The sequence below is a fragment of the Salvelinus namaycush genome, chromosome 2, assembly GCF_016432855.1.
Source record: "Salvelinus namaycush isolate Seneca chromosome 2, SaNama_1.0, whole genome shotgun sequence".
Classification (NCBI taxonomy): domain Eukaryota; kingdom Metazoa; phylum Chordata; class Actinopteri; order Salmoniformes; family Salmonidae; genus Salvelinus; species Salvelinus namaycush.
The window spans coordinates 51,325,553-51,337,635 of record NC_052308.1 but is presented as its reverse complement, the minus strand read 5'-3'; the positions used below and the strand labels follow the sequence as shown (position 1 = coordinate 51,337,635).

The following is a 12,083-nucleotide window of genomic DNA, read 5'->3' as shown; positions in this document are numbered from 1 at the left end:
GAAGGTTAGTTCTTGAAATAAATATTTACATATGCTATATATTAGATTTGTTTGTTCTGGGGAATTGTTTGAAAACGTTGTATGTTATAGAAATATTAAACAGGCCTTAGGGCCCGGATTCTTAACGTATAAAATGTCAATATTAGCTAAAATGATTAGAGCTTTAATATTATCTAATGTTTTTTTTTTTTTTAGATTCTCAAACCTTCACGCAGATTCTCCGAGATATAACTGAACTCGAACCGGCCGTAGGGTCTCCGGAACAAATTGCTTACATCCCAACGCCGACCCTGAATTGTAGTAAGTAAGATCCAAGAATTCCGTAAGAATATTTATACCTTAAAAAACAAAAAGTGTCGGCATCTTATATTAAAAGTTATTTTATGTGTTTACAGCGGAAATACATCCTAGAAGGGGTGCCATAGGGAGTCTACACGGTTTCTGTGAAGGATATGCCTACGAGACAATTTTGCCCTACTCCCAGGATGTATTTACACACAAGCCGCAAACAGAGACTTTAAACGGCAGGTCAACTCCCCTGAGCCAGGACCGTTGGGCGCCCCCTATTAAACACCAACGGACAATCAGTGCCCAGATCCACAGGTCTGCTTCACCCGAACAATACTACTGGGAGGGTATTCACGAGACAGCGTTACAAGGACAAGGTATGAATCAATTATCATTTATATATATATTTTATTTTTATGCCTGAATATATAAAATAATATGTTTAAACATGGCCTAATGCTGTTTTTTTTATTTTTTTTATTTCAGGCTCACAAGCTACAGACCAGGCAGATGCTATAATTAGGGTTGCCCAAAGACATGTTCCCGAGTTCTCAGAGCTTCTTCAGAACAGCCCTCTTCAAAAAAGCCGAGGTATTTAATTAATGTATTGTTAATATATAGGCTTATATCTGAAATGTATTTTACATTTTTATCAAACATATTTTAGGGTTAATAACCTATTTTTCTGTATGTATTATTTTTAATGCAGACTCCTCGCCGGCTTATAAAGACATCCAAGAAGCTACACATCTAGATCCCGAGGAGGCGCCAAAGACCCCAGTCACCAGAACAGCGAAGCCTGATGATTTCAAAGTTTTAAATGACATTTCTGAGGTAGACGATTTGATGTTCTGTGAAGTGGCCAACCTTATTGAAGCGGCCAATTCTGGTGGGGCAACAGCCTCTTGTGAAATAGACCAAGCCGTGCTTTTCAAGGCTTTTACACAGGGTTTAAAATCACGAAAGGCTTTACTTCAACGTCGTATGGGTATTCTATTCGAACATCAATACAATCAGGATGTGTCATTCTGGCGTAGAGAGCTTCCCCGCATGTTAAACAACAGTAGGGTTAAAACAAGCAAATACCTCCGTTAAAAAACACATATGTAAAAAACACAAGCACACACATCCTTAAGTAGAGAAATGGCGCCCCCTATAGACCTAAGCGAGACAATTGAAACCCTCTTAGCGGAAATCCCTACAGAGCTCCAAGATATAATTAACCATATGAATGATTCTGGGCTAATTGACATAGGGGCTATAGATGAAAACCTATTATCCCAGATTCCCTCCGAACTCATTGAAATTATTACACGTATGAATGAGTCAGGGTCTGCCGATGAAAACAGGTTATCACAGATACCCGAATCAATCATATCTTTAATTACCCAGATGAACGAGAGCCCTAGGTTTAATTCTGCACCCCCTACACCTCTAAGCCATCCTTTAACACCCATGTTCGAAGAGTCTGAAACCCAATACGATGTTTTTGAACAGCTGAACAAATGTCTATCAAATCTGGAGCGGGCAGGTCTTGATCACAATGTACAGAACGAGAGCCCTAGGTTTAATTCTGCACCACCTACACCTCTAAGCCAGCCTTTAACACCCATGTCTGAAGAGTCTGAAACCCAATACGATGTTTTTGAACAGTTGGACAATTGTCTAGCAAATCAGGATGGGGATGGTCTTGATCGCAGTGAACATGTTTTGTATCGAAATAAATTCCACAATATTGAGGTTCGACAGTTTTTCAATTTCGCATGGGGGGGTCAGATTCGGGAATATGCTGTGTTTTACGTAATGCTTATGGACACTTTGAATGAACTGGTAGATAGAGTTAGAGCTTATAGCCAACCAAGGGATACCTTACAGTTGGAAATTTTTGGAGACAGTCTGCAGAGCCGTGTATCGCTTATTTTAAATAAGGGTGAAGCAGATCTTGAACAATTTGTTAACCTGCTAGAACGCCTTGTTCAGTCAAATTTAAACGTGCTAGCAGATAGGACCCTCGAACTTGTAGTACAATTAGTCCGGCCACCACAAGGGGGCGGGGGGCAGAGACGTAAACTCGATAGCCTGATGCAGTCCGAAATCATAAGCAATAAAAGGGCCTACCTCATAATCGTTCACAATCATGGTAATAAGCTATGCTTTGCCATAGGTTTGGCCCACTTACTCAGCCCAGGATGTACAGAGCGCGAAGCGTTACAGAAAGCTCAAGAGCTACAAAAGGCTGTGGGTTTAGGTATACAGGAGGCTGTGGCTTTCTCAGACATAGGCAAATTTGAAAACTTTCTGAATATCAAGATTGTGGTTTTGTACCACAGCAGGGCTAATGACGCTCTCTTGAAGTTCCAAAATATACAAGAACCACACCCTAAGACTATGTACTTTTATGTGCAAAATGAGCATTACTATGCCGTAACTAACATCACAGCATTTTTAGGCGCCCCCTATGTCTGTCCAGCCTGTCATACAGGCTACACCCGCAAGGGGGGGCACTCGTGCCGTTATAACTGTTCAGTATGTCTGGATAAACAATGCCCTATGCAACTGCTAAACTTGACACCCTGTGAGGATTGTCACCGCACATGTCGTTCGGCCTACTGTTACGAAAAACACAAAACTGAAACATGGCACCCCAAGGCCTGTAAATCTGTAAGCAGTTGTGACATTAACAAGAAATGTCCAAAATGTCATTGCAATTACAACCTTAAAATAGACAGCCCTAAACCCCATGTTTGTGGTATTCTACATTGCCCAATCTGTAAAGGGCCCTTGAAAAGCAGAGACGCAGAACTTGTTCAAGAAGTACCACATGAGTGTTACATTCAGCCCTTGGCTGAAGATGAACATACAGAGAAATATGTTTTTTATGATTTTGAGACAAATCAGCAATCAGGGGTTCACTTGCCTATTTTTGTATCTACCATGACTTTCACCGGTGAAAAGTGGTCGGCCGAGGGGCCCGATTGCGCCCGACTCTTTCTAAAACATTTTAGAAAGGCCCAGTACAGAAACTTCACGTTTATAGCTCACAATGCGCGAGCCTATGACTCCTATCTGCTTCTGAACCCTTTGATACAGCAAGGCGTGGCGCCCAGTGTCATTGCTCAAGGGAGTAAAATCTTATGTTTTGTTGACCACGCCTTCAAACAGAGATACATTGACAGCTTAAGCTTCTTACCCATGAGATTGGCTCAAATGCCAGAGGCCTTGGGTTTTGAAAACTCGGTCAAAGGCTATTTCCCCCACTTCTTCACATCTGAGGAGAATCTACATTATATAGGAGCTTATCCAGCCCCCGAAATGTACGGTTGTGATCAAATGTCTCCCAAAGAGCGTGAGAAATTCATGACGTGGTACGAGACAGTAAGACATGGAACTTTTGATTTTCATAAAGAGATGGAATCATACTGTGACAATGACGTGGTTATACTACGTGAAGGATGCCTCAGATTCAGAGAAGAGGTAATCAAAGATGCAGGCATTGACCCCTGGAGCTGTACAACTATTGCATCCGCGTGCATGAAAACCTATCGTACACACTATCTAACTCCAGCATCTATAGCTATCCCATCACCAGACAACTACCGACGACAATTCAAGGCCTACTCTAGTGGTTCCATTCAATGGTTGGAGTACCTCGCCCAGGATAAAAATGTTTTTATCCAACATGCTTTGAATCGGGGGGAGAAGGCTTTTGGGCCTTACCATGTCGATGGATACACACAGATTGACGGTGTTGAGACAGTGTATGAGTACAACGGTTGTTTCTTCCACGGTTGTAAATTATGCTTTGTCCCCCAGGCCATGTGTGTCCTAACCCAAAAGACTTTTGGGGAAATGTACCAAGAGTTTCAAGACAAACTGAATTCTTTAAAGGCTACTTACGGGTTAAAAGTTGTGGTTTTGTGGGAACACGAATGGACAGCCCTGAAAAAGGCGGATCCTCATGTTCAGGCCTTCCTTACCCAATATGACCCTCCAGAGCCCCTGGAACCGAGACAGGCCTTGTTTGGAGGCAGGACCAATGCTTTGACATTGCGTTATGTAGCTCAACCCGACGAGACAATAGGCTATGTAGATTTTACATCCCTATATCCTCATGTAATGAGTTCCTCATGCTATCCTATAGGGCATCCTGAAATTATTCACAGCGACTTTGACATACCTCAAAATTATTTTGGTTTAATCAAAGCGACTGTCTACCCTCCTAGGGGTCTGTTTATACCTGTGCTGCCTTACAAGGGGTCTAAAGGAAAACTTTTCTTTCCCCTTTGTCGCACATGCTGTGAACACAACAACCAGGAAAACCCATGTGATCACTCAGATCAAGAAAGAGCCCTGACCGGTGTATGGGTCACAGTTGAATTCTCTAAGGCTTTGGAGAAGGGGTATCGTGTGGCCAAAATCTTTGAAGTGTGGAACTTTTCCAGGAAATCAGACACACTTTTTAAAGAGTACATCAAGACCTTCTTGAGATGCAAGCAGATGGCTTCAGGCTATCCAGCATCGGTCACAGATCAAGAGAGTAAAGAGAAGTACATTCAAGACTACCATGACAGAGAAGGCATACTTCTTGACCCTGACAGAATACAGGTCAACAAAACCAAAAGAAATGTTTCGAAATTGTACTTGAACTCCCTTTGGGGGAAGTTAGCGCAGAGAAGCAATATGCTAACAACTTCGATCATTAAAGACCCGGAAGAATTTTTGGAATTTGTTTTTTCGGACCAATACGAAATTTCACATTTTTCATTCTTGAGTCAAGACATTGCCTTGGTGCAATGGCGGCGCAACCCAAAGTGGGTTCTACCCCCAGGTAATGTAAATGTGTTTCTTGCAGCATTTACCACAGCCTATGGCCGACTTGAACTGTACACCCTCATGGAACAGCTTCAGCGGCGGGTTCTTTACCACGACACAGACTCTGTGGTCTATGTAAGCAAGCCGGGGGATTGGAACCCCCCACTTAGCAACTATCTTGGGGGTTTAACTAGTGAACTCGCCGAGGGTGACCATATCACAGAATGGTCCTCATGTGGGCCCAAAAGCTATGCTTTTAGGACTAAAGACAATCACGTGGTGTTGAAAGCCAAAGGCGTGACTCAAAACTACGAAAATGCCCCGCGTGTAAACTTGGAATCAATCACGCGCTTGGTCGAGGGGTTCGTAAATGACAAGAATAGTGACTTGGAGATTTTGACCTCCTACAACAAAATAGTGAGGGATAAAAAGGGGTTCCATCTAAGAAACGCCCCACTCACTAAAAGATTCAGGGTAGTCTATGACAAGAGACGGCTATTGCCTGACGGTACCACATTGCCCTTTGGCTACTGACTTAGGCTACAAGCCCCAGTGTGTCTTAAAGCTTAAGATATAATGACGGCTGTCGAGGATTTTGACCCCCGTTTAAAACTGCCCTTTTCGGCCTTAATTGCAGGCCCATCAAACAGTGGTAAAACTTTTTTTGTAAAAAGTATTTTAGAGAATTCTGAACATGTGTTATCTCAAAAGCCTGACAATATTGTATGGTGTTATTCATGTTACCAACCTCTGTATGATGAATTATTGAAGACAATAAAAATCAAGTTTGTTGAAGGAATACCCGAATCTCTGTCTGATGATGAACTTCTCCCCCCACATAAATATAATCTGCTGGTTTTGGACGATATGCTATTTGCTGGTAGCGAACACCCCGAAATTGCACGAGCTTTTACCCAATATACTCATCATAGAAACCTGTCCGTGCTTTACTTGGTCCAGAATGTGTTTCACCAAGGTAAAAATAGTCGGACCATTAGCTTGAATGCCAACTACATGGTATTGTTTAAAAATCCTAGAGACAAACTGCAAATTAGCACTCTAGCTCAGCAGATGTACCCTGGACGGAAATCATACTTCATGGAGAGCTATGAGGACGCTACCAAAGAGCCATTTTCTTATTTAATCGTGGATTTAAAAGCAAATACTCCAGAACACCTTAGGCTACGTACAGGGCTGTTTCCGTGGGAGCGGCCTGCTGCATACCTTCCTAAAAAGTAAACGCTATGTCTCTGCGTTTAAAAAGAAACCTGCCCCTCTTGACAAGGCTAGTTGGGTCTACAGCTAAAGGACGGAAGGCCATCTTGGGTAGTTGTTCTTCAGATCTCATATTAGCCTTATGTGAGATTGCTTTGAATCTTCTCAAAGGACGCATTCCACTCACCCTGAACCAATTGAAAAAATTAAAGAGACAAAAGACCGCGATCAAACTCTTTGCCAATAAAAGGGCCAGTCTTCAAAAGAAAAGACATAGTATACAACAGTCTGGGGGTTTTCTTCTACCTTTACTCAGTATAGCCGTGCCCTTCATCACCAGCCTTATTGCGGCCAGACGTGGGGGTTGAACACGCGGTGTGATGGCCACTAAAATGTACTTGGTGCCACAACAAGAGTTGGATAGACTTAAAAATCAAATGCAGGGTCCTGAAAATATCAGACAAACAGCTGAAAATGATTTGGATACGGCCATGAAGGATGTTTTGAACCGAAAAGGATTGAACCCCTATGATAAGATCCAAAAATACACAAACCTAATGCAAAGATATTTGACTCTGGTAAAGCAAGGGGAGAGAGAGACCAACCATTTAACACTTTCCCTACCGGACCCTTTAACAGATGTCGAACCTAACGATAGCCAGGCCCCGGTAAGGCCTGTACCGGCGATCTTACCTAGTGAAGATCCTATGTCTGGTGAAGCTCAAATGCCTTTTGAAGATAAAGTTATGCATGACCTACTGACACATGTGCCTTTACGTAACAGGAAGAATGTTAAATACATTATGAACAAGATAAAAGACTCAAAGGGGTTAGCTGCTTGGAACGATTCTGGAGAGTTTATACTTCAGGGCGCTGTTGTTAGGGGGTCCCATATGGTGGACTTACTTAAAAGTACCACGGCTGCCCACAAGGTTGCTGATGACCGAAGGCCTCCCGGCTGGCGTCAGTTTCTTAAGGCCCTGGCAATCCTGAACATTCCCCTCTCGGGTGTACCCAACCATAAGCTTCGTCAACAGATTCAAGCTTTAAAACAAAAGCCTTCAACGAGATACAGCACCCCTAAAGATGCCCCAACGACACCGTCCCCCTATGAAAGCGATGATGCTAACTCATTTACTCCCATGAACGTCTCAGGACCTTTTCCTAATCCCGATCTCTCGGGTGGTTAGACTTTTGAAAATGACTTTTGAATGACTATGATTAAATTCAATAAATTTTTTATTTGAAAAATAAGCAAGTTAACATTTGTGGCATTCTTGAAACATATGACGTGAGCATACGCCTTGATTACGCGTTCTTAAAGGACACACATTTGAACACTTTTGATATTTTCTAACAAAACAAGATACAAGGTTATCATTACTTCTTAAATCATCCTTATAAAGAGACATAACATCTTCAAAAGAAACTCCCCGGGCTCTTTGGCACAGGTAAAATACACAGTGGTGACCGCATGTAGTGGAAAGGTTATCTTGCACTTGTTTGATGCTGTAGTAGATCTTTGTACCGTTTAGGGTCAAAAAATCTTTAATAGATTTAGGGAAATGTGAAAAACCGGGGGGAAAGCCATAGGAATCAAAAAAAGTTGAGATTTTTCGTCCACCTTCCTGTTCTAATGTCATAGCTAGCCAATGTTCACCAGGCATGTGTTTAGGATGGGTATTGACAATAAACATTGCAGGCCTCTCAGGCCATATCTCAATAGGTAATTCATCACAAGCCAACACTCCACAAAATTGTTTTCCAATCAAGCGGCTCATGAGCCCGTCCAACTCTTGGGTATTCATGTCTTTGCTCAAAGGTTCTTAATAATAATCCACTAAGACCTGTCTTCGGGCATTCACTTCCAAGATTGAATCAGAGCATGCGTAAACAATCATGCTAACTGTACAGGCTAAAGGTGTACGGAAACGCATTTCCAGCCTGAGGTTACCTTGGGACACCACAGACAGATTTCCTAAGGTGTCATCATCAGGGGATAAATTGAAAGCATACAACGTGTAACCCTCTGCAAAATCATTTCTGTCAATAGGTAAAGAGAGATCTTTTAGATGGCGCCCTGTAGCCAGGAATAGATTGTAAAATTCTCGCACAGATATGTTGTTATTAAATTGGGGTTGGAAAGCCTTCGCCGGAACCTGACGTCCGTCCTGACAGAGAGCTACATACTCTGCATTGAAGTGTTGAAAATTAAAGTTTTTTTTATCTAAACTCCCCGTATTAGAGGCGTGATCAACCAGACCTATAACCACATATCTAGGTAAAGGGCCTAGAAATAGGTTTTCTTGACTGCAGATTCTACTGCCCACAGGTATGCTAAAGGTTTTCATGGTAATTCTTTGGAGAGGGTAAAGGGCATTGCCTTTCATCAAAGCATGTGAGTGACCCAGGCGTACGGCCGGAGATACAGACACTTTTTTAATAAAAAGGGTGGCCCCCAACACTTTCAAACTAAAATCCCCGTCTTGGGGAGACATCAGGCAAAAATCATCCTTGGCCCTGGTTAATTTTAATCTTAAATCAACCGAATTTAAGAGTAACCGTTCTTGAAAGAAAATGTCCGAGTGTATAGGGCCTAGCAAATGAAACTCTCGAGATTCGGCGCAGTAGCGAGCTCGTGCCGCTAGTCCTTTGTTTGCACCGGTGGAAGGGTCTGTCGATTCCATAGAGGCTCCTGCAGTATCCTTGCTAAACAGCCCGGCGCTAAATTGTGTTTTGAGAGTGTCTTCGGAGTAGTTTAGTAAACACTCCATGATGGCTCTATATGGGTATGTGGCGCTGCTTTGACTGATCAGGCGTTCACCCAAAGTCACATCAACTTGGGAGAAAATGGTGGCCAAGGGGTAATTAATGAGACTCACTTTGGCATCGCCTGCAATATTAGACCCATCTCTTTTGGTCACTTTTAGACGTAAATGCACCAAGGTGTTGTTGAGGTCCAGATAGTTGTCACCGTGGCCTGGTATGAAAAATTCGATAGGCCCGTTATCGGTAATAGCAGAGAGAGGGGCTATCTCCACATAACTGGATCTATCTATTGAATGCTGCGTTAACGGGGCCGTGAAAAGATCGAGTTCTGTCTTTATAGCTTCAGAGGACATTCGATGTAAAAGAGCCATGTCACTTATTCTTTTAGAAAATACTTCCTAGTATTCTTTTAGCCTGTTTTGGTTCAGACCTCCTCACTTTACCACGTCTTTGACTTACTGAGGTTCTTTTAACAGTTAACCGCCGCTTTTTAGGTGCCGGCCTGCGTCTTAAACCTGGGGGTCTCTTTTTTGGTCTTCGAGACAATATCATAAGCCCCGAGCCTTCTTGATGCTCCACATCTGGTGACGCCCTTCGGGTCATAGCATTGGCTACAACCTCACTTACTATATTTTTAGCCGCGGATTTTAAATGTGGTTTGGCTATGCTGAAGCCCCTCTTCATAAACGGTAAAACCATCCTGAAGAGGTTACGGAATATACCGCCTATCCCCGCACCATACATTGTCGGTGCTCCATGATATCCTGGTAGTCCATTACCAACTTGATCCACATAGTATGAAACATAACGGTTAGGGTCGAGCTGATGGTGCTCCATAACTCTTTTATTTGTATTATGTTTATAAATATAATACAGATATTATATATGTAGAGAGGTTTTGGTGGGTCTAAAGTGGAGTTTTACAATCGTTTTACCATAAGTAAATTCAATGTTTTCGTTCTGATCCGTTTTAAGCTCAACCAGAATGTTTTCAATATAGTTCTTGCTGACATGTACGTAGTGCGGCTTGTCATAATTGACAGTGACGATGTCCCCATCCTTTCCGTCTATATGAACTGTTCGCAGGAGGGGCACACAGGTGTCTCCGACCCTTTGATAGGTTATGATGTCGGTATACACAAATATGTTGTAAAATCCTGCATGTATATCCGCAGGGAATGGGAATAATTTATCGTTCACATACGTCCATTTATTGGGCCCCATCCCCAACATGTAGGCTAAATTACCGCTGGTCTTTATACCTCCGTTAGCAGGCCCTGAGATTTGTATCCTTTTATGGATTGGATTGTAGAATAGGAATATTTCCATCTTGTTCAGGGTTAGGTGTTCATTCAACTCTGAGACGATCCTGTCGACGGTTCTATAGAAACCTTTTTTAAGCTTAATAAGTTTTGCAGGTTCCGATAACCTTTTGCAATAAAAATCACGGTCCTTAGCTTTGATATTATACCAACTATGGGGGTATGTAATCTCGCTGAGACCTACTTCCCAAGCCTCTGATAACTCTATAGGCTTTGGAAAATTGGTTGTATAATTCGAACTCTGATTATTACGATATATCTGTGCCGACGCATTACTGGGGAGAGTCAGGTAGAAGCCGCTGTGTTCCATGATGCCCAACTGTGTACACGCGACTGATGCGCTAGTTATCATGACTAGGGGTTTAAATTAATCCCCGTTGCCTCCACCACATCATGCTCCAATACCCAACTGTTGAACTTTTGAGGCCAGTTTTTCCAGCGGACCAGCAACCATTTTTTACCCTTTTCTCTCTTCTGATCTAGAATCTCCTCCACGTGAAAGACTTTGTCTTTACCCAACTGGACCTTCTGTAATTCCTTTTCATAAAAAGATCCCTCTATAAGATCCCCGTCATAATCTTTTAATTTGTAGACCGGGGGAATGCGTGGCAGACATTCTGTAACGGTAAACAACTCCGAGCTAAAGCCTTGTTCGTATTTTTTGTCGAAAACACCCCTCAACTTTGATATACGCACCAAGTCACCCACTAGGAATTTAAAAGTCATTTTTTTCTTACGGCGAAGTGGGAACAAACCATACATATTTTTAAAGACTTGAAAAGAGTTTTCCGAAGAGACGTCAGAGGGCTTCATACGTATACTCTTATGGAAGCTGTGGTTGTACCCGTTTACTAAATCCTGAACTATGTCTGTATATCTGTGGGTGTTGTGAGCTGTAAAATATCGCCACATCCGCTCTTTCAAAGTCCTATTAAAGCGTTCCACAACCGAAGCTTTCAAATCAGAGCCTGTAGCAAAATGTACTATATTATACTTATTCATTAGCTTCTGAAATGTTTTATTAAAAAATTCTTTTCCGCCATCCGTCTGCACTTTCTTGGGTGCGCCTCCTGCCTTCAAGATCGATTCAAAGGCCCTGGTCACCTCTGCCCCGCTCTTATTTTTTAACACCCTTACATAGGCTAATTTAGAGAAAATATCTATAACCGTTAGCATGTAGCGCTTTCCATCATTTTTATCGGCCAGGGACTGCATGTCACATAGATCCGCCTGAAATTGGGATAAGGGGTGCGTAGAAAAAACTCTATTTCTTGGAAATTGTTTTCTTACAGGTTTATGTAGAGTGTAGGCATCTTGCTCGGATAACCATTCATTCACTTTAGCATCGCTTAACAGACTACCTGTTTCTTCGACTATAGCTCTCTGTAAACGCTCTTTACCCCCATAAGACCCGGGGTTAGCGGGATTATAATATATGTTTTTCAACAGCTGCTCAGCCATCCTTCTTGCCTCTCTGAGGTACAATAACGTTAATGAGCCACTTTCATATAACGACAACATTTCAGTTTGTGAATTTTTATTTTAAGAATGCAACAAGTATTACGTATACAGACAATTCAGGATTTGTTGCAAGATACAAGTCCCAGTTTTCTCAACAATCACAGCATGCAACACCCTGTATATATGGTTTAGATTTACAGTTTTGTGTCGCTGAAT

General features: G+C 42.2%; 1 long non-coding RNA gene across 1 annotated transcript; it reads left to right on the top strand.

Moving 5' to 3' along the window:
- The first annotated feature begins 622 nt into the window (after positions 1 to 622).
- On the top strand, positions 623 to 1,086 carry LOC120026529. Its single transcript, XR_005473110.1, has 3 exons — positions 623 to 665; positions 775 to 879; positions 998 to 1,086. It is a non-coding gene; the product is annotated as an uncharacterized LOC120026529 (long non-coding RNA).
- The last annotated feature ends 10,997 nt before the right edge of the window (positions 1,087 to 12,083 follow it).